Source organism: Mobula hypostoma, chromosome 2 (genome assembly GCF_963921235.1).
Source record: "Mobula hypostoma chromosome 2, sMobHyp1.1, whole genome shotgun sequence".
Lineage (NCBI taxonomy): Eukaryota > Metazoa > Chordata > Chondrichthyes > Myliobatiformes > Myliobatidae > Mobula > Mobula hypostoma.
Window position 1 is genome coordinate 149,387,342 of NC_086098.1, and position 23,620 is coordinate 149,410,961.

Here is a 23,620-nt window from a genome sequence, read left to right on the forward strand (position 1 = left end):
AGATATAAACATAAGTCTTGAACTGGATAAATGCAGAATATTAAACATAAAGAAAAGTGCAATAGAGTTAATAGAATACAAAACAGAGCAGCAAGATACAATACAACCAATGGATGAATATGGAACATACAAGTATCTGGGATATCAACGAGGAAAGAAAGTAGATCTCAGTGCGATAAAGGAAAAATTTTGACAGAATTTCCTTCAAGACTTTGACAAAAATTTGCCAAACTGAGCTCAACATTAAAAATATAGCAAAGGCAATAAACAATTTCACTGTACTTATATTAACATATTCTTTTGGTATAATAACTTGGTCCAAAACCAATCTGGAAAATTTACGAAGAAAAATAAGAACTGAAATGAAATATTTCAGAAAACATTATGTACATTTGAGTGTGCTTAGATTAACACTACCAAGGACAGAAGTGGGAAGAGGAATAACAGACATTAAAACACTACACAACAATCAGATAAAACATCTAAGAATATACTTTCATCAACGAAAACAGGAATCAGAATTCCGTGCAAGTATATGCAATTCCGATAAGAAGTACGAGGGGTGATTGATAAGTTCGTGGCCTAAGGTAGAAGGAGTCAATTTTAGAACACCTAGCACATTTATTTTTCCTACATTTACACACTTAGTCCAGTGGTCATGGAGCATACGGATCCCTTCTTTGTAGAAGTCGGCGTCTTGGACCTCCAGAAGATGGTCCACAGCAGGGGTGATTGATAAGTTTATGGCCTAAGGTAGAAGGAGATGAGTTATTAACTTCAGACTTTCTGCATTTTCACTCAAAGAGTTAACCTGCATGTGCATGTAACAAGAGCTGTATAACTCATCTCCTCTAAGGCCACGAACTTATCAATCACCCCTGCTGTGGACCACTTCTACAAAGAATGGATCCGTATGCTCCACGACTGCTGGACTAAGTGTGTACATGTAGGAGGGGACTATGTTGAAAAATAAATGTGCTAGGTTTTCTAAAATGAACTCCTTCTACCTTTGGCCACAAACTTATCAATCACCCCTTGTATACACCACTGAACTTAAATGACAGCACATCACAGAAAAATGAAGACATTATCACTATTGAGGAAACAGTTAGCTAATGGAAAAGCCCCTCTATAGAAGACATCTCCATGATCAGAGCGGACTGGATGTTGACAAGGAAGCAGCAAATACCTGGCTTAGAGTTGGAGATGTCTTCCCAGAAATAGAAGGGTTCCTTGTGGCAATACAAACCAGGATGTTAACATAAAGAAAATCAAAAATACATAATAACAAACCAACAGATTCAAGATGATAAATGTAGAAAATGCCAAGAAAAACCAGAAGCAATCCAACACATAACAGGATCCTGCAGCAGTTTAACACAATCTAATTACTTACACAGGCACAATCAAGTGGCAAATGTCATTCATAAAAAGCTTGCCTTAAAATACAAACTCATAAATGAAATCACACCCATAAATACAAGCCTGATCAAGTTTTAGAGTGAGCATACCACACATTATATTATGACCAGTCAGGTATTACATATAGACCAATCCGTAATAATCATCTGGATACAATAATACAGGACAAACAAGCAAAAATACCTTACTTAATAGATATAGCCATTTCAAACACACATATCTTACAGAAATCAGGAAGTGAAATATGCTGAATTAAAAGAGGAAATTGAAAGACTTTGGAACATGAATAGGGTATACATTGTCCCAATAGTGATATCTACAACTGGTATCATCCCAAAGTCACGACATAACAGCATTAAACAACTAGGGGTACACAGCAATATCTAGGTAAATAATCAGGAAGCCACAATACTAAACACCAATGGAATAGTCCGAAAGATCCCAGCAATTGACAAATGTGCATGCTTGGCTATGTCCGTACCTCAAGTTTTACCAGCTTGATCTGAGGAAAAATAAATAATAATGACTTATTTACCAAGCACCTTTCATACAGACAATGTTGTTCAAAGTGTTTTACAATGGGATAAAGCACAAGTATAAAATAAAATAAAAAATAACAATTAAAATAAACATGAAAATAAAAGACAAAAAGATGTTAGTTAAAAGCAAGGTTAAATAAATAGGTTTCAAGTTGGCGTTTAGAAGTGTCGGCTGAGTCTGCATCTCTTATATTTTTAGGTATTAATTTCCACAGTTTAGGAGCATCGTTCAAAAAGCTGACCTGCCAATTATCTTTTGAGAGAGATTGTTCAAATTTAAGAGACCAGTGAAAGAAGACTGAGAGTTCGAGCAAGATTATAAAACGAAAATGATTCTGTGCTGTACTCCGGTCCCAGACCATCGAGAGCTTCAAAAACAAGTAAGAGAACTTTAAAATCAATTCTAAAAGATACAGGAAGCCAATGCAAAGTAGCTAGGACAGGAGTGATATGTTCCCTCATCCTAGTTTCAGTTAAAAGTCAAGCAGCGATGTTCTGAATGAGTTAAATTTTGTTACTAGGTATTAATTTATCTTAATTCAATTTATATTCTCCATATTTTTAGCTATCTCCATCAGAGCTCTAACTCTTGGGATAATTATCATACAATCATTCATATTTTGAAACACCAATCATATTTATACCAAAAATAGTTATCATGCATAGAGTAATTTTTGGACATGGTAATTTTAGTGAAAGCCATACTTAATATTGCAGTGTTATGAAGCAAATAGACCAGAAATGGAACAGCAGTTGACAGTTAGTTGGCTGGAAGATATACAACAACTCATTTAAATTGCGTTGTGCAGTCCCATAAGGGGAACCACTCCTTGCCAAGATATGCAGACTTCAGGACGTATGTTTACATTGCAATAGACAAAATTTTAGTTTAATTAAAACTTTCTCCTTTGGCTTGCCAGGGCACATTCTCCTCACAGGCCTGACTTGCAGCTGAAGCTGATGTGAGGGTTTGTCACGGCTGTTTTGACAGCCTGGTCAACCTAATGTGAAGCACTGGTCCCCGCGGTTTGTCAATTATAGTGATAACCCTGCAGCGTATGCACCACTCCAGGCACTGAACTGTCAGCCACTTGCTGCGAATGTCAAACCTGCTATGAGGTACGCTGAGAGATTGTTAAATTTTAAAGCTGTAATGTGCCGGAGTGAAACCTTGTGGCTGCTTTCTCTACTTTGGCAGTCACCAAGTCAAGGTAAGGTAACCAGTGGTCAAAGTCTGAGCAAAGTATCCAATGAAGAGAAAGAGTTAACTTGTTCCTGCAGCACAAGATGCTTAAAGTTTTAATTAATCTGATACAATTATGAACCAAATAAAACATACATAATAATTATTTCAAATTATAAATCACAGTACATATGTAACCACATATACCTGTGTATTATGATGAAGCAGATTCTGGGAGTTCCAATCTGCCAAATTACCTTTATTGTTGTAAAACAGCAGCAACAACTGCAGTTCAAATAGAAAATGTATTGCCCCACAGGGACATGGTTAACATTAATAAACTAAGATTAATAATAGTGTGTGTGATGGTGATGTTGTAACAAGGGAGCAGAAAGATATGGTGAAACATGGTTGAAATTTTGGCTTTTATTTTGTTTATTTGCTTTGCCAAAATAAAATTCATCATTTACACAGCAGCTTCTGAGATCCGCAAACCACCCCATCTGTCGCCAACAACGTCCCACAGTCAAAGTCACTTTGATCATGTTTCTTCCCCATTCTGATGTTTGGTTTGAACAATAACTGAATCTCTTGACCATGTCTGCAGACTTTTTTGCATTAAGTTGCTGCCACATGAATGGCTGATTAGATATTTGCACTAATAAGCAGGTGTACAGGTGTAGCTAATAAAATGGCCACTGAGTGTATAACACTGGCATTTTTTTTAGGTCAAATTTAGTTTGGGTATGAATGTTGTGAATTTGATGATTACTTGTTGAAACACATCACATCAAATGGTTTTAACATAGATTATGGACGATTACCGCACAATACATGCCTTTTGGCCCACAATGTTGTGCTAACCTTTTAACCTACTCTGAGGTTAATCTAACCCTTCCCTCCCACATAGCCCTGAATTTTTCTTCTGATGTTTCTGCATAAAATTTTGCTAATTAATTATAATGTACAGAATATTAAACTTTAATACTACTATATATTCATAATGTTTGATGTTTTGACTAAATTATAAAAGTTAAGTGGACTTTTACTGAAGATATTGTCTATGCACTAAATATAGAAGTTCATGAATGCATAGGATATTTACAGTAACACTGGGGTTAGAGCAACTCTATTACGGTTCATACGTCAGAGTTCAGAGTTCATTTCTGACATCTGGAAGGAGTTTGTGCTTTCCTCCTTGTGAAGGTGTGGGTTTCCTCCAGGTGCTCTGTCTTCCTCTCACAGTCCAAAGATGTGACAGTTGGCATGTTAATTGGTCTTTGTAAATTGTCCTGTGGTTAGGCTAGGGTTAAATAGGTGGGTTACTGGGCAGTGTGACTCATTGGGCTGGAAGGGTCCATTCCATGCTGTATATCTAAATAAAATAAAATTTGGGCATGTTGTGTACAGACCTGTCTGACCCCATAATGTATCATTTTTCCAGATATCAAATAACGCCTCATATCTTTAACACACCAGAGTTACAATTCTTACGCAGCCACTACTTACGAGCACAGTCCAATGTAGCACTTGTACAATATTGCGGACTTTGCATTCCCTATGGAGTTCCTTGTTTACCTGCACTCGCATTGTTGACTTTGCATTCCCTATGGAGTTCCTTGTTTACCTGCACTCGCATTGTTGACTTTGCATTCCCTATGGAGTTCCTTGTTTATCAGCCCAAGAGAACGCTTGTGGCAGATGCTGTTGAAACCATCTCCTGCAAATGTGTAAACATAGTCATATCAGGACCTCCCACTTCACTCTCCAGTTGGAGATATGTCATTCTGTAAAACTGTTGTTCCTTCTCATCATCTCAATGATAGTCTGGGGAGATGAAGTTCAGATGTGAGCAAAGGGACTTAAGTTATGAGCTACTTTGCCACTTTATCATCTCCTGTCGTATTTACCGATGTTCAGATACTTTATGTACTTTTATGTACATACAGTCAATCTATGAATATAAGCTAAACATAGTTCATGTTCTGTATGTTATTTGTCTACTTATTTATTATTTGTGTGGTTTTTTTACTTTGTTTATACACTGGGTGTTTGTCGGTCATTGTGGTGTTAGGTTTTTCATGGATCCTATTGTGTTACAGTATACAGGAGTGACCTGTACAAAAAGGACGGGTTACACTTGAATCCTAGGGGGACCAATATCCTGGCAGGGAGATTAGCGAGGGCTACTGAGGTGACCTTAAACTAGAATGGTTGGGGGGTGGGAATCAAATTAAAGAGGCTAGGCGAGAGGAGGTTAGTTTACAACAGGGGGATGGGAACCAGTGCAGAGACAGAGGGGTGTAAAGTGAGGGTAGAAGCAAAAAAGTAGTAAGGAGAAAAGTAAAAGTGGCAGGCCGACAAATCCAGGGCCAGCATCAAAAAGGGCCACTTTTCAACTTAATTGTATAAGGGCTAAGAGAGTTGTAAAAGAGTGCCTGAAGGCTTTGTGTGTCAATGCAAGGAGCATTCGTAACAAGGTGGATGAATTGAAAGTGCAGATTGTTATTAATGATTATGATATAGTTGGGATCACAGAGACATGGCTCCAGGGTGACCAAGGATGGGAGCTCAACGTTCAGGGATATTCAATATTCAGGAGGAATAGACATGAAGGAAGGGGAGGTGGGGTGGCGTTGCTGGTTAAAGAAGAGATTAACGCAATAGAAAGGAAGGACATAAGCCGGGAAGATGTGGAATCGATATGGGTAGAGCTGCATAACACTAAGGGGCAGAAAACGTTGGTGGGAGTTGTGTACAGGCCACCTAACAGTAGTAGTGAGGTCAGAGATGGTATTAAACAGGAAATTAGAAATGTATGCAATAAAGGAACAGTAGTTATAATGGGTGACTTCAATCTACATGTAGATTGGGTGAACCAAATTGGTAAAGCTGCTGAGGAAGAGGATTTCTTGGAATGTATGCGGGATGGTTTTTTGAACCAACATGTCGAGGAACCAACTAGAGAGCAGGCTATTCTAGACTGGGTTTTGAGCAATGAGGAGGGGTTAATTAGCAATCTTGTCATGAGAGGCCCCTTGAGTAAGAGTGACCATAATATGGTGGAATTCTTCATTAAGATGGAGAGTGACATAGTTAATTCAGAAACAAAGGTTCTGAACCTAAAGAGGGGTAACTTTGAAGGTATGAGACGTGAATTAGCTAAGATAGACTGGCAAATGACACTTAAAGGATTGATGGTGGATATGCAATGGCAAGCATTTAAAGGTTGCATGCATGAACTACAACAATTGTTCATCCCAGTTTGGCAAAAGAATAAATCAAGGAAGGTAGTGCACCCATGGCTGACAAGAGAAATTAGGGATAGTATCAATTCCAAAGAAGAAGCATACAAATTAGCCAGAAAAAGTGGCTCACCTGAGGACTGGGAGAAATTCAGAGTTCAGCAGAGGAGGACAAAGGGCTTAATTAGGAAGGGGAAAATAGATTATGAGAGAAAACTGGCAGGGAACATAAAAACGGACTGTAAAAGCTTTTATAGATATGTAAAAAGGAAAAGACTGGTAAAGATAAATGTAGGTCCCCTACAGACTGAAACAGGTGAATTGATTATGGGGAGCAAGGACATGGCAGACCAATTGAATAATTGCTTTGGTTCTGTCTTCACTAAGGAGGACATAAATAATCTTCCAGAAATAGTAGGGGACAGAGGGTCTAGTGAGATGGAGGAACTGAGCGAAATACATGTTAGTAGGGAAGTGGTGTTAGGTAAATTGAAGGGATTAAAGGCAGATAAATCCCCAGGGCCAGATGGTCTGCATCCCAGAGTGCTTAGGAAGTAGCCCAAGAAATAGTGGATGCATTAGTGATAATTTTTCAAAACTCGTTAGATTCTGGACTAGTTCCTGAGGATTGGAGGGTGGCTAATGTAACCCCACTTTTTAAAAAAGGAGGGAGAGAGAAACCGGGGAATTATAGACCGGTTAGCCTAATGTCGGTGGTGGGGAAACTGCTGGAGTCAGTTATCAAAGATGTGATAACAGCACATTTGGAAAGCGGTGAAATCATCGGACAAAGTCAGCATGGATTTGTGAAAGGAAAATCATGTCTGACGAACCTCATAGAATTTTTTGAGGATGTAACTAGTAGAGTGGATGGGGAGAACCAGTGGATGTGGTATATTTGGATTTTCAAAAGGCTTTTGACAAGGTCCCACACAGGAGATTAGTGTGCAAACTTAAAGTACATGGTATTGGGGGTATGGTATTGATGTGGATAGATAATTGGTTAGCAGACAGGAAGCAAAGAGTGGGAATAAATGCGACCTTTTCAGAATGGCAGGCAGTGACCAGTGGGGTACCACAAGGCTCAGTGCTGGGACCCCAGTTGTTTACAATATATATTAATGACTAGGATGAGGGAATTAAATGCAGAATCTCCAAGTTTGCGGATGACACGAAGCTGGGTGGCAGTGTTAGCTGTGAGGAGGATGCTAAGAGGATGCAGGGTGACTTGGATAGGTTGGGTGAGTGGGCAAATTCATGGCAGATGCAATTTAATGTGGATAAATGTGAAGTTATCCACTTTGGTGGCAAAAATAGGAAAACAGATTATTATCTGAATGGTGGCCGATTAGGAAAAGGGGAGGTGCAATGAGACCTGGGTGTCATTATACACCAGTCATTGAAAGTGGGCATGCAGGTACAGCAGGCGGTGAAAAAGGCGAATGGTATGCTGGTATTTATAGCGAGAGGATTCGAGTACAGGAGCAGGGAGGTACTACTGCAGTTGTACAAGGCCTTGGTGAGACCACACCTGGAGTATTGTGTGCAGTTTTCGTCCCCTAATCTGAGGAAAGACATCCTTGCCATAGAGGGAGTACAAAGAAGGTTCACCAGATTGATTCCTGGAATGGCAGGACTTTCATATGAAGAAAGACTGGATGAACTAGGCTTGTACTCGTTGGAATTTAGAAGATTGAGGGGGGATCTGATTGAAACGTATAAAATCCTAAAGGGATTGGACAGGCTAGATGCAGGAAGATTGTTCCTGATGTTGGGGAAGTCCAGAACGAGGGGTCACAGTTTGAGGATAGAGGGGAAGCCTTTTAGGACTGAGATTAGGAAAAACTTCTTCACACAGAGAGTGGTGAATCTGTGGAATTCTCTGCCACAGGAAACAGTTGAGGCCGGTTCATTGGCTATATTTAAGAGGGAGTTAGATATGGCCCTTGGGGCTATGGGGATCAGGGGGTATGGACGGAAGGCTGGTGCAGGGTTCTGAGTTGGATGATCAGCCATGATCATAATAAATGGCGGTGCAGGCTCAAAGGGCCGAAAGGCCTACTCCTGCACCTATTTATTTGTTTCTATGTCTATGTTTCTATGTTACTTTGTTTTGTGGCTGCCTGCAAGAAGATGAACCTCAAGGCTGTATATGGAATACATACTTCGAACTTCAATCTTATTGATATGCAGCCATACTCAACAGTTACTTGTACATTGTGTTTCTTAAGATTGCTTTTATATTTATTCTTATTGTGTTTTTACGCTGCATCGGATCCGGAGTAACAATCATTCGTTCTCTTTTACACTTGTGTTCTGAAGAATGACAATAACCAATCTTGAAGCTGTGGAGGCAAATTTTCCTTAACTTGCTTCATGCATTAGTGAACAGTTTTAACTAAACGACTAAAGACGACATAAGTAGTTGCCAGCATTAAGTAGCAATAATCCTAACAGCTGTGAGTCTGCAGGTGGAATCTTACATACGTCAGGGATAAGCTGACAAATCTCTGGAGATAAACTGTCGACTAACATCTTTTATAAACCTACTGATTCCCACGGTTTTCTTCATTTTACCTCCTCTCACCCTGTCTCTTGTAAAAATGCTTTTCCCTTTTCACAGCTCCATCATCTCTGCCACATCTGTTCCCAGGATGTGGCTCTCCTTTCTTGGACATCAGAGATATCTTCCTTCTTCATAGAACGGAGTTTCCCTTCCTCCACCATTGATGGTGCCCTCACCCGCAACTCCTCCATTTCCCAAACATCCGCGCTCACTCCATCTTCCACCTTAGGAGTGACAGAGTTCCTCTTATCCTTACCGACCGCCCCAGGAGCCTCTGCATCTGAAATACCATTCTCTGCAACTTCCATCAAAGGGATCCTCCCACTAAACATATCTTACATACCTTTACCTCTCCATCCACACTTCCATTAAAGATCGCTCCCTTCAAGATTCCCTTCTCCGTTTGTCCCTCCCCATTAATCTCTCTGCCAGAACTTATCCCTGCAAGCAGCCAAAGTACTACATCTGCTCTTTCACCTCCTCCCTCACCTCCATTCAGGGTCCCAAACAGTCCTTCCTGGTGAGGCAACACTTCACCTGCGAATCTATTGTGTCCCGTGCTCCCTATCTGCCTCCTCTACATTGGCGAGAACCATCGTAAATTGGGGTCAAGCATCTTTGCTTCATCCACCCAAAGTGGAGCTTACTGCTGCTGAAATATTTCATTTCCTATTCCAACATATGGGTCCCTGGTCTTCCCTTGTGCCACAATGAGACCACCTTCAGGTTGGAGGAGCAACTCCTTATATTCTGTCTGCGTAGCCTCCAACCTAATGGTATAAGCATCGATTTCTCCTACAATACCCCTCTCTTCTTCTGCTTTTCCCTACTCTGGCCTCTTACGTTTTCTCACCTGTCTATCATCTCCCCCTACGTCCCTTCCTCCTTCCCTTTTTCCTAAGGTCCACTATCCTCTTCTATCAGATTCCTTCCTCTCTTGTCCTCTACCTTTCCTACCCACCTGGCTTCACCTATCACCTTCTAGCCATCCTCCTTCCTCTTCCCCCATCTTTTTATTTTGGCATTTTCCTCCTTCCTTTCCAGTCCTGAAGAAGGGTTTTGGCATGTAGAACCAACTGTTTATTCATTTTCATAGGTACTGCCTGATCTGCTGAGAGCCTCCAACATTTTGTGTGTGTTGCTCAGGGATGGCTTCCATTGGAAAGCAGCCCTTCTCCAGCATTGTCACATCGTCCAGCTTGAACAAGAATATTTCTTCTCTGCGTCCGCTGCAGTGCACAGGTAGTCAGGTGTTTTGGGCAACTCCTAGGTTACCTCTGACTGCTTTTTTTCATTCAATAGGTAAGACTAGATGAGAATTGTGAATGGGCAGGCTTGTTTCTGTCTAAAATATGGGAGGATGGGAATGGAGAGAACAGATTTCTGTTAATAAATCACAAAAAATCAATAAATAGTCCTAAAATTCCTAAACTAAAAATATTTTCTACTGAATATAAACAATTCGTATTCTGCCTTTTTCTTCATCATCATCATTGTCATCAAGTGCCAAGTCACATGACATGGGTGATCATGGTCTATGACCTTGATTGTTTTTCCACAGAAGTGGTTTTCCTTTGCCTTCTTCTCGGCAGTGTCTTTACAAGATGGGTGATCCCAGCCATTATCAATATTCTTCAGAGAATGTCTGTCTGGCATCAGTGGTCGCATAACCAGGACTTGTGATATGCATCACCTGCTCCTCTGGCTTCACATGACCTGGTCAAGTGGTGGTTTGGGCGGCTAAGCAGGTGCTACACCTTGGCCAAGGTGACCTTCAGGCTAGCAGAGGGAAGGAGTACCTTATACCTCCTTTAGTAGAGACATATCTCCACCCTGCCTTTTTCATACCTATCTAAAATGGGTGAGGACAGGAATGAAGCGAACTGATTTCCATTACAGAATCACACAGAAAAAAGGTTCTGAAATTCCTAAGCTGAAATATGATTGCCATTGAAACTAATCATGTTCTGCCTTCTTCATACATCCGTGCCAACCTTGGGAACATGGACCACATGTACATGGGTACGGGCAGAGAGAAATTCTATCAAAAATCAGTAATGGGTACCTCATTGGCATTAACTCTGATCAGTTCAAACCAAACAGCTGATAATAGTAGCTGTGTTGTTTGTCACAATGGATATCACTTCCGTATCACACTTCCCTTTGCTCAATTAATGGCATTAAATCAAGCATCATAAATAACAAAACTCCATCTCTGAAGAATTGTGCTTTGAAAGGGCTTAGCAACGACAAGCCGTCTTTCTCATTACTACTGTCAGGAAGGAGGCATTGGAGGCTGAAGACGTACACTCTAGGTTTTAGTAAACAGCTTCTTCCCCTCTATATTTGTATATGTGAGTATGTGTATGTGTTTGTATGTGTATATGTTTGTATATGTTGTGTGTGAGTGTGTGTATGTGTGTGGTGTGTGTGTGAAAGTGTGAGTGAGAGTGTGTGTGTGTGTGTGTGTGTGTGTGTGTGTGTATGTATGTGGGGTGTGTGTGAGTGTGTGTATGTGGGGGGTGTGTGTGTGAAAGTGTAAGCGTGTGTGTATATGTGTTTGTGTATGTGTGGTGTGTGTGTGTGTGTGTGTGTGTGTGTGTGTGTGTGTATGTGTGTTTTTAAGTGGAATTATAAATTTCATGGATCGGCTTGTCTTTACTTTGTTCTCATAAAACCCTCAAATAATAACAGCACATCAGGATGACTGACAGCATGAAAATCGATTTCTGTAACGTACATTAATTTCTCCCCTTTCCCCATTCTCACTTAATCCATTCCACATTCGGCCTCGTCTCGTACACCTTTTGTTCTTGCTTGCCCATTATCTCCCTCTGGTGCTCTTCCTCCTTCCTTTTTTCCCATCATCCACTCTCCTCTCCTATCAGATTCTGGCTTCTCCAATGCTTTGCCTTTTCCACCTATCATCTCAATGCTTCTTACGTCATCCCCCTCCCCCACCTACCTACCTTCCCCCTCACTGACTTCACCTACCATCTTCCAGCTTTTACTCCTCCGCCACTCCCCCCACCTTCTTATTCAGGCTTCTTCTCCCTTCCTTTCTAATCCTGATGAAGGGTCTTGGCCCAAAATGTTGACCGTTTATTCCTCTCCATAGATGCTTCCTGACCGGCTGACATCCTCTAGCACTTCATAAACACATGAGATTCTGAAAATGCTGGAAACCCACAGCCCCCCTCCCCCCACAAACACACACAAATTCTGGAGGATCTCAGCAGGTCAGGCAGCACCTACGGAGAGGAATAAAGAACGGTGTTTCGGGCCAAGACCCTTCATCAGGACTGGCCCAGCCAGACCTGATCCTCCAGTAGTTTGCACGTAATACATGAAGAGATAACCATGGATGTTTTCAGATAGAGTGTGTTTGAGTTCGTTGATGCCTGTCCTGTTGTGTGTAGTCTTTCACTGACTCTGTTGTATTTCTTGTAATTACTGTCAATGCCTGCAAGAAAATTAATCTTAGGATTGCATCTGGTGACATATATGTACTTTGATAATCAATTAGTTTGCCAGAAGGTAGTGAATCTGTGGAATTCACGTCACAGATGATTGTGGAGTTCAAGGTGTTGGGTATACTTAAAGCAGAGTTTGATAGGTTCTTGATTAGCAAGGGCACCAAGAGTTATAGGGAAAAGACAGGAGAATGGGGTTGAAAGGGATAATAAATCAGCCACAAGGGAATGGCTGTGTGGATACAATGAGCTGAATAACCTAATTCAGCTTTTATGTCTTATCTTATGCATTATAAACACAATAGATTCTGCAGATGCTGGAAATCCAGAGCAACACTCACAACATGCTGGAGGAACTCAGCAGGTCAGGCAGCATCTACAGGGAGGAAGAAGGACCGATGTTTCAAGCCAAGACCCTTCGTCAGGACTGGCCCAGCCAGTCTTGATCCTCCAGCAGTTTGTGTGCATTACATCAGGATGAAACTCTGGGATATTTTCAGATAAAGTGTGCTTACGTTCCAAATCCTGAGTTTGTGATCCTAAGTCACATAGCAGTCAATAAAGCTGATTCTCATTCTGGTTACATTCAGATTAGTTGATATGTGATGCTCGCATTTCATAGTGGGTGACACCCTTATCATCCTAGACCACTGGGAAGTTAATTAGCCAGTAGAATTTTCATGCTTTCCTCAATTAGTGTCTCCTTCCTTCCACCCTGTAACAATTCACGTGGCGTGTTCTCCAGCAGAACATAGGGTCAGTTTTACACAGCTATGGACAGCAGTGCCAATTACCTGGCATACGCTCTACAGTGGTTTGAAACATTCTCAGTCCTTGAGCTTCAGTTTTGTGAATTATACTCATTTGTCTCGGCTTTCTCTGTGTTGTGGATGTAGTAGCGTTGCCAGAAATTTTAAAAAAAATGAGTTCTTGAAAATTAATGAAGGACCAATTAAGAGTCAGAACAGAAGAGATTATCCCAATGTTAAGCAGTTCCCCTTTCCTAATCCATTGAACAAAAATAGAACAGCGTAGAGTCAAAATGATGAACCTTGTAGTTAACTCAAAGGCAAATGAGAAACATCCTTTACTCTAAGAGTATTTTTACAGAATATTACACAGCCTGGAATAACAATTAAATTCAAGTTCAGGTTTAATTGTCATTCAACCATACACATAATTACAGCCAAACAAAACAGCGTTCTTCCAGGGCCAAGATGCGGTACGAGCAGCACACAGCACACAGCACACAGGTTCCCAGCCTGGGGTTCACGGGCCCCTTGCTTAATGGTACTGGTCCATGGCATAAAAATGTTGGGAACCCTTGAGGTAACACATATACAGTAGCACCTATAGTTGCAATGGCAGAAAAACATCCAATCTTAAAAATATAACATAGCCCAAATCCCTGATTGGCATGGCCTGTAGACTGATGGTGCATTAGATGTTGTCTGGTCCTGCTTGTCTTGCACCAAGAGAATAATGAAAGGCAGCATAGACAGGAAAGGCCAGCAGCCAACCCAGTACAGATTCCCACTTGACTGCAGAGGTCTCTGCTCTCTCCCATGCTGCCTCCAGCATTTCATCACCAGGGCAGCCACAGCAGACAATGCCACGGCATGAGGGCCTGCTCCGTACAACAACTGAGGCAATGCAGCTCCCGGCTGTTGGTCTCACCAATGAACCAGTGAACCGGACTGGCAGCATTCTATATTGACAGCGTCCAAAGGGGTCTTGCCATCACAATGAAAATGATAAGCAGTAAAAATGATAATAAACAAGCACAATTTTTACACACTTAAATGCACCCAGCAAGTTTCCCACCAGTGAGAAAATAGCAACTATATTTGTTGTTTTATTCTAATACATTTAGAGTGAGGAGTTGATAGAGAGGAGTTGCAGGCAGGTGGTCACGCCGGGGCCACGGGAGGCAGACAAGTGGGTCACGGTTAGGAGGGGGAAGGGGAAGAGTCAGGTAATAGAGAGTACCCCGGTGGCTGTGCCTCTTGACATTAGGTACTCCTGTTTGAGTACTGTTGGAGGGGACAGCTTACCTGGGGGAAGCGACAGTGGCCGTGCCTCCGGCACAGAGTCTGGCCCTGTAGTTCAGAAGGGTAGGGAAAGGAAGAGGAGGGCAGTTGTGATAGGGGACTCGATAGTAAGGGGGTCAGATAGGAGATTCTGTGGACGCAGTCCAGAGACCCGGATGGTAGTTTGCCTCCCTGGTGCCAGGGTCCGGGATATTTCTGATCGTGTCCAAGATATCCTGAAGTGGGAGGGTGAGGAGCCAGAGGTCGTGGTACATATAGGTACCAATGACATAGGTAGGAAAAGGGATGAGGTCCTGAAAGGAGAATATAGGGAGCTAGGAAGGGAGTTGAGAAAAAGGACCGCAAAGGTAGTAATCTCGGGATGACTGCCTGTGCCACGCGACAGTGAGAGTAGGAATGCGATGAGGTGGAGGATAAATGCGTGGCTGAGGGATTGGAGCAGGGGGCAGGGATTCAAGTTTTTGGATCATTGGGACCTCTTTTGGCGCAGGCGTGACCTGTACAAAAAGGACGGGTTACACTTGAATCCTAGGGGGACCAATATCCTGGCAGGGAGATTAGCGGGGGCTACTGAGGTGACTTTAAACTAGAATGGTTGGGGGGTGGGAATCAAATTAAAGAGGCTAGGCGTGAGGAGGTTAGTTCACAACAGGGGAATGGGAACCAGCGCAGAGAGACAGAGGGGTGTAAAGTGAGGGTAGAAGCAAAAAGTACTAAGGAGAAAAGTAAAAGTGGCAGGCCGACAAATCCAGGGCCAGCATCAAAAAGGGCCACTTTTCAACTTAATTGTATAAGGGCTAAGAGAGTTGTAAAAGAGTGCCTGAAGGCTTTGTGTGTCAATGCAAGGAGCATTCGTAATAAGGTGGATGAATTGAAAGTGCAGATTGTTATTAATGATTATGATATAGTTGGGATCACAGAGACATGGCTCCAGGGTGACCAAGGATGGGAGCTCAACGTTCAGGGATATTCAATAGTCAGGAGGGATAGACATGAAGGAAGGGGAGGTGGGGTGGCATTGCTGGTTAAAGAAGAGATTAACGCAATAGAAAGGAAGGACATAAGGCGGGAAGATGTGGAATTGATATGGGTAGAGCTGCGTAACACTAAGGGGCAGAAGACGCTGGTGGGAGTTGTGTACAGGCCACCTAACAGTAGTAGTGAGGTCGGAGATGGTATTAAACAGGAAATTAGAAATGTGTGCAATAAAGGAACAGCAGTTATAATCAGTTCCCCTCTACCACCACTCTGCTCCGTCTAGCAGAATTAGACCTTACTCTTAATAATTTCTCCTTTTGCTCCTCCCATTTCCTCCAAACTAAAGGTGTAGCTATGGGCACCCGTATGGGTCCTAGCTATGCCTGCCTTTTTGTTGGGTTTGTGGAACAATCTATGTTCCGTGCCTATTCTGGTATCTGTCCCCCACTTTTCCTTCGCTACATCGAAGACTGCATTGGCGCTGCTTCCTGCACGCATGCAGAACTCGTTGACTTTATTAACTTTGCCTCCAACTTTCACCCTGCCCTCAAGTTTACCTGGTCCATTTCCGTCACCTCCCTCCCCTTTCTAGATCTTTCTGTCTCTGTCTCTGGAGACAGCTTATCCACTGATGTCTACTATAAGCCTACTGACTCTCACAGCTATCTGGACTATTCCTCTTCTCACCCTGTCTCTTGCAAAAACGCCATCCCCTTCTCGCAATTCCTCCGTCTCCGCCGCATCTGCTCTCAGGATGAGGCTTTTCATTCTAGGATGAGGGAGATGTCTTCATTTTTTAAAGAAAGGGGCTTCCCTTCCTCCACTATCAACTCTGCTCTTAAATGCATCTCCCCCATTTCACGTACATCTGCTCTCACTCCATCCTCCCACCACCCCACTAGGAATAGGGTTCCCCTGGTCCTCACCTACCACCCCACCAGCCTCCGGGTCCAACATATTATTCTCTGTAACTTCCGCCACCTCCAACGGGATCCCACCACTAAGCACATCTTTCCCTCCCCCCCTCTCTCTGCATTCCGCAGGGATCGCTCCCTACACAACTCCCTTGTCCATTCGTCCCCCCCATCCCTCCCCACTGATCTCCCTCCTGGCACTTATCCGTGTAAGCGGAACAAGTGCTACACATGCCCTTACACTTCCTCCCTTACCACCATTCAGGGCCCCAAACAGTCCTTCCAGGTGAGGCATCACTTCACCTGTGAGTCGACTGGGGTGATATACTGCGTCCGGTGCTCCCGATGTGGCCTTTTATATATTGGTGAGACCCGACGCAGACTGGGAGACCGCTTTGCTGAACATCTACGCTCTGTCCGCCAGAGAAAGCAGGATCTCCCAGTGGCCACACATTTTAATTCCACATCCCATTCCCATTCTGACATGTCTATCCACTGCCTCCTCTACTGTAAAGATGAAGCCACACTCAGGTTGGAGGAACAACACCTTATATTCCGTCTGGGTAGCCTCCAACCTGATGGCATGAACATTGACTTCTCTAACTTCCGCTAGGCCCCACCTCCCCCTCGTACCCCATCTGTTACTCTTTTTAATGCACACATTCTTTCTCTCACTCTCCTTTTTCTCCCTCTGTCCCTCTGAATATACCTCTTGCCCATCCTCTGGGTCACCCCCCCCCGTCTTTCTTCCCGGACCTCCTGTCCCATGATCCTCTCGTATCCCCTTCTGCCTATCACCTGTCCAGCTCTCGGCTCCATCCCTCCCCCTCCTGTCTTCTCCTATCATTTTGCATCTCCCCCTCCCCCTCCAGCTTTCAAATCCCTTACTCACTCTTCCTTCAGTTAGTCCTGACGAAGGGTCTCGGCCTGAAACGTCGACTGCGCCTCTTCCTATAGATGCTGCCTGGCCTGCTGCGTTCACCAGCAACTTTGATGTGTGTTGCTTGAATTTCCAGCATCTGCAGAATTCCTGTTGTTAGCAGTTATAATGGGTGACTTCAATCTACATGTAGATTGGGTGAACCAAATTGGTAAAGGTGCTGAGGAAGAGGATTTCTTGGAATGTATGCGGGATGGTTTTTTGAACCAACATGTCGAGAAACCAACTAGAGAGCAGACTATTCTGGACTGGGTTTTGAGCAATGAGGAAGGGTTAATTAGCGATCTTGTCGTGAGAGGCCCCTTGGGTAAGAGTGACCATAATATGGTGGAATTCTTCATTAAGATGGAGAGTGACATAGTTAATCCAGAAACAAAGGTTCTGAACTTAAAGAGGGGTAATTTTGAAGGTATGAGACATGAATTAGCTAAGATAGACTGGCAAATGACACTTAAAGGATTGACGGTGGATATGCAATAGGAAGCGTTTAAAGGTTGCATGGATGAACTACAACAATTGTTCATCCCAGTTTTGCAAAAGAATAAATCAAGGAAGGTAGTGCACCCATGGCTGACAAGAGAAATTAGGGATAGTATCAATTCCAAAGAAGAAGCATACAAATTAGCCAGAGAAAGTGGCTCACCTGAAGACTGGGAGAAATTCAGAGTTCAGCAGAGGAGGACAAAGGGCTTAATTAGGAAGGGGGAAAAAGATTATGAGAGAAAACTGGCAGGGAACATAAAAACGGACTGTAAAAGCTTTTATAGATACGTAAAAAGGAAAAGACTGGTAAAGACAAATGTAGGTCCCCTGCAGACAGAAACAGGTGAATTGATTATGGGGAGCAAGGACATGGCAGACCAATTGAATAATTACTTTGGTTCTGTCTTCACTAAGGAAGACATAAATAATCTTCCAGAAATAGTAGGGGACAGAGGGTACAGTGAGATGGAGGAACTGAGCGAAATACATGTTAGTAGGGAAGTGGTGTTAGGTAAATTGAAGGGATTGAAGGCAGATAAATCCCCAGGGCCAGATGGTCTGCATCCTAGAGTGCTTAAGGAAGTAGCCCAAGAAATAGTGGATGCATTAGTGATAATTTTTCAAAACTCGTTAGATTCTGGACTAGTTCCTGAGGATTGGAGGGTGGCTAATGTAACCCCACTTTTTAAAAAAGGAGGGAGAGAAACCGGGGAATTATAGACCGGTTAGCCTAACGTCAGTGGTGGGGAAACTGCTGGAGTCAGTTATCAAGGATGTGATAACAGCACATTTGGAAAGCGGTGAAATCATCGGACAAAGTCAGCATGGATTTGTGAAAGGAAAATCATGTCTGACGAACCTCATAGAATTTTTTGAGGATGTAACTAGTAGAGTGGATAGGGGAGAACCAGTGGATGTGGTATATTTGGATTTTCAAAAGGCTTTTGACAAGGTCCCACACAGGAGATCAGTGTGCAAACTTAAAGCACACGGTATTGGGGGTAAGGTATTGGTGTGGGTGGAGAATTGGTTAGCAGACAGGAAGCAAAGAGTGGGAATAAACGGGACCTTTTCAGAATGGTAGGCAGTGACTAGTGGGGTACTGCAAGGCTCAGTGCTGGAACCCCAGTTGTTTACAATATATATTAATGACTTGGATGAGGGAATTGAATGCAGCATCTCCAAGTTTGCGGATGACATGAAGCTGGGTGGAAGTGTTAGCTGCGAGGAGGATGCTAAGAGGATGCAGGGTGACTTGGATAGGTTGGGTGAGTGGGCAAATTCATGGCAGATGCAATTTAATATGGATAAATGTGAAGTTATCCACTTTGGTGGCAAAAATAGGAAAACAGATTATTATCTGAATGGTGGCCGATTAGGAAAAGGGGAGGTGCAACGAGATCTGGGTGTCATTATACACCAGTCATTGAAAGTGAGCATGCAGGTACAGCAGGCGGTGAAAAAGGCGAATGGTATGCTGGCATTTATAGCAAGAGGATTCGAGTACAGGAGCAGGGAGGTACTACTGCAGTTGTACAAGGCCTTGGTGAGACCACACCTGGAGTATTGTGTGCAGTTTTCGTCCCCTAATCTGAGGAAAGACATCCTTGCCGTAGAGGGAGTACAAAGAAGGTTCACCAGATTGATTCCTGGAATGGCAGGACTTTCATATGAAGAAAGACTGGATGAACTGGGCTTGTACTCATTGGAATTTAGAAGATTGAGGGGGGATCTGATTGAAACATATAAAATTCTAAAGGGATTGGACAGGCTAGATGCAGGAAGATTGTTCCCGATGTTGGGGAAGTCCAGAACGAGGGGCCACAGTTTGAGGATAGAGGGGAAGCCTTTTAGGACCGAGATTAGGAAAAACTTCTTCACACAGAGAGTGGTGAATCTGTGGAATTCTCTGCCACAGGAAACAGTTGAGGCCAATTCATTGGCTGTATTTAAGAGGGAGTTAGATATGGCCCTTGTGGCTACGGTGGTCAGGGGGTATGGAGGGAAGGCTGGGGTGGGGTTCTGAGTTGGATGATCAGCCATGATCATAATAAATGGTGGTGCAGGCTCGAAGGGTCGAATGGCCTACTCCTGCACCTATTTTCTATGTTTCAATGTTTCTATTTCAGCACCTCCATATTGTCCTGCACCAATTTTATCTCATGCAGGTTGATGTAAGTACCTCGGGTCGAGAATGATGAGTTTGAGGAAGGACATAAAGATACGGAAGGTGCTGGCATGGAGGGCTATGAACAACATGAAGGAAATCTGGAAGTTGAACCTGACCAGGGGGCTTAAAAAGAAGATTTTCATAGCAGTCATAGAGTCCATTCTCATGTACGGATGCGAGGCGTGGACGTTCACCAAGACGATGCGAAAGTCTCTAGATGGTGGCTGTACACGAATGCTCCGGATGGCTCTTGACGCAAGTTGGCAACAGCGCATGACGAACGTCGAGCTCTATAACAACCTACCAATGTTCACCACTAAAATCGAGGCGAGAAGACTGCAACTAGCGGGGCACTGTCTACGCTACCCCAAGCTATCAGCCAGCCTAGTCATCATATGGGAATCCAAGCACCGGAGGATGCACCCTGGCACCCTCCCAAGACTATGGTCAACACACTCCTAGAAGACAGCAGCACGGCTAATGTAGATGAACTGAACACACTGAAGAGGGAGAGGGAGAAGTGGAGAGTCCGTCATCGTGCCTGACACCAGCCCCATAGTAGTAGTTGATGTAAGACTAGAAAATGCTGACTACACCAAATGCTAGACCAGCTTTGCTGATGAATAGCAAAGGACTTGGGTTATTTTATTTTTTGTTTGTGGCTGTATGTTTACCTGCTATCATAAATATGTGCTATATATGCTCTGTACTGTGTGTGATCGTTGGTACTGTGTTTTGCACCTAATCCCCACAGGAATGCTATTTCATTGATTTATTTAATTAATTATTATTGGAATACTGTGTCAGAACAGCCCCTTCCAGCCCCTCGAGCCACACCACCCAGCAAACCTTAAATCAATCCTAGGCTAATCGCAGGACAATTTACAATGACCAATTAACTTACTAACTAGTACGTCTTTGGACTGTGGGAGGAAACCGGAGCACCCGGAGGAGACCCACGCGGTCACAGGGAGAACGTACAACCTCCTTACAGGTAGCATCGGGAATTGAACCCAGGTCGCTGGTACTGTAAAGCGTTGTGCTAGCCACCATGCTTACCATTTGGCCATATTCATGTGTATGGTTGAATGGCAATTAAAGCTGAACTTGAGAGTACTGTTTTGGGAGACAGCATCCCCTCTTGGCATGGTTGAAATGTTGCAGTTCCCATTGATGGTCTCGAGAAAGGACTCTTTCTAAAAAAAATTATTTAGGAATTCAGTACAGAAACAAGCCGTTCCAGCCCAATGAGCCAACTTCACCCGATTACACCCATGTACCCGAATAACCTATACATCTTTGTAGGAGGAAACCGGAGCACCCAGAGGAAACCCACGCAGACTTAGAGAGAAGGTACAAACTCCTTACAGACAGTGGCGGGAATCGAACCCGAGTCATTGGCTGCCATAATGGCATTACATTCTGCTGTGCTGCCTCCAAAATACAGTCTTGTTTCCAACACTATAGTGTTAATTGTTTGCTGTACAGTTTCATTTGATATTTTCTCTGATATGAAATCCTCAGAGTTACGGACTCGTGTTACATGTCAAAAGCTTGCAAGTGCTTTTCAGTCTTAGCTTTGAGAGTCCATAATTCATAGCCATATGTAATAATGGATACCTCAAGGATTATACTCCAATATAAATTAAGAAAAACAACAATTTTACTCACTTGCCATGCCATTTTCTGCATTGTGGCTTTGATGTTTTGGAGAGGGAGCAGAAGAGGTTTACCAGGATGCTTGTTCAGAGGACATGTGTTATAACAAGAGGATGGACAAACTTGGGTTGTTTACTCTTGGAGTTCAAGAGGCTGAGGGCAGATCTGATGGAGGTTTATGGATAGAGTAGATAGTCAATATCTTTTTCCTAGGACTGAAATGATTAATTCAATTTGAAGTGAGAGGGGGTAATTTCAAAGAAGATGTGAGGAGTAAGTTTTGTACACAGCTCCCTGGTGGGTGCCTGGAATGTGCTGTCTAGGGTGGGGGTAGAGACAGATACACTAGGGACTTCTAAGGGACATTTAGATAGGCACATGAATGTGAGGAAAATGGAAAGGTATGGACATTGTGTAGGCAGAGGAGATTCGTTTAGTCAGCCATTTGATTACTAATTTAATTGGTTCAGCACAGCATTTTGGGCTGAAGGGCCTGTTTCTGTGCTGTACTGTTCTATGGTGTGCGAATGCATTAATCAGTCTTTTTGTTAAACAACTGTACCAGTGTCTTTGTTATTCCAGTTATGACAGTGCGGAAGCAATGAAAAATAATATACCTCATCACTGTGAACACACTGTACATCGGCCTTTCACCTACTTATAAATGTAGGAATGACACCATTTTTTTTTTAATGCCGCTTTTGATGGTCTCTTGTTTGCCCTTAGCTTCATTTCCAATCTTCAAACACCGTGAAGTATGGGAAAAGTGTTTGGTGATTCAACAAGTTTTCACAGTGGCTGCAATCAGATGTCAAAGTTCAATTCCCGCCACTGCCTGTAAGGAGTTTGTACGTTCCCGCCGTGACTGCATAGGTTTCCAGCTGTTCCCGTTTCCAAAGATGTGTGGATTAGTAGGTTAACTGGTCACATGGGTATAATTGGGCGGTGCTGGCTCATGGGACTAGAAGGCTTGCTACCCTTGCCGTATCTCTGAAAATGAATAAGATGTGGGCAAGCAGATAGGGAAAGTCCAGTTTGACCCAGGTCATTCTGAACCTCCAGTAGTGAGTGAAGCTTCACCTGCTGAAAGGTTAGTGAGTTGTGGGCATGCCGTGCTGTTGGTGGAAGCATGGCGACTGATGTGGGCTGCCCACCACAATGTACACCAATTTGATTTGATGCAAATGATGCAATTCACTGTATGTTTTGAATGTTTTGCTGCTTTCAGTCTGCAGCCTCACTCTTGTTTTATGTTGCATCCTTTAGATGATTTAGTTTTAATGTCCTGGCCTTAGTTTGCAGCTGATAGTTACCAGACTGTGTCCACTAATTGATAGTTCCTAATTACCCATCATTACTTCTCTTGTAATGAAAACAGGAAGCTTTGCTGGAAAGACTCAAGTCAGACAGCACTGACAGAGAAAGCATGAGAGACCATAGGACCATAAAACATAGGAATAGAATTAGGCCACTTGGCCCATCGAGTTTGCTCCGTCATTGCATAATGGCTGATGCACTATCCCTCTCAAACCCATTCTCCTGGATTCTCCCGGTAACCTTTGGCACCCTTTGATGCCCCCTTATGTAAGTTAAAGGGTTAGTACAACATCGTGGGCAGACGGGCTGTGTTAGACTCTTCTATGCACTATGTTCTGTTAAAACCCTATCAACTTCCGGTTTAAGCATCAACAATCAAGGATCAACTTTATTTATCATATATATTTACATGTATTAGGAATTTGGACTTCTGGTAAAAATAAATTTCCACCCCTCCCTCTTTTTCTATTCCACACACTGGCCTCTTTCTTCTCCTCACCTGCATATTACATCCCCCTACGTGCCCCTCCTCCTTCCTGCTCTCCTCTCCTCTCAGATTCCTTCTTCTCCAGCCCTTTACCTTTCCTACCCACCTGGTTTCAACTATCACTTTCTAGCTATCCTCCTTCCCCTCCCCCCAGCTTTTTATTCTGGCATCATCCCCCTTCCTTTCCAGTCCT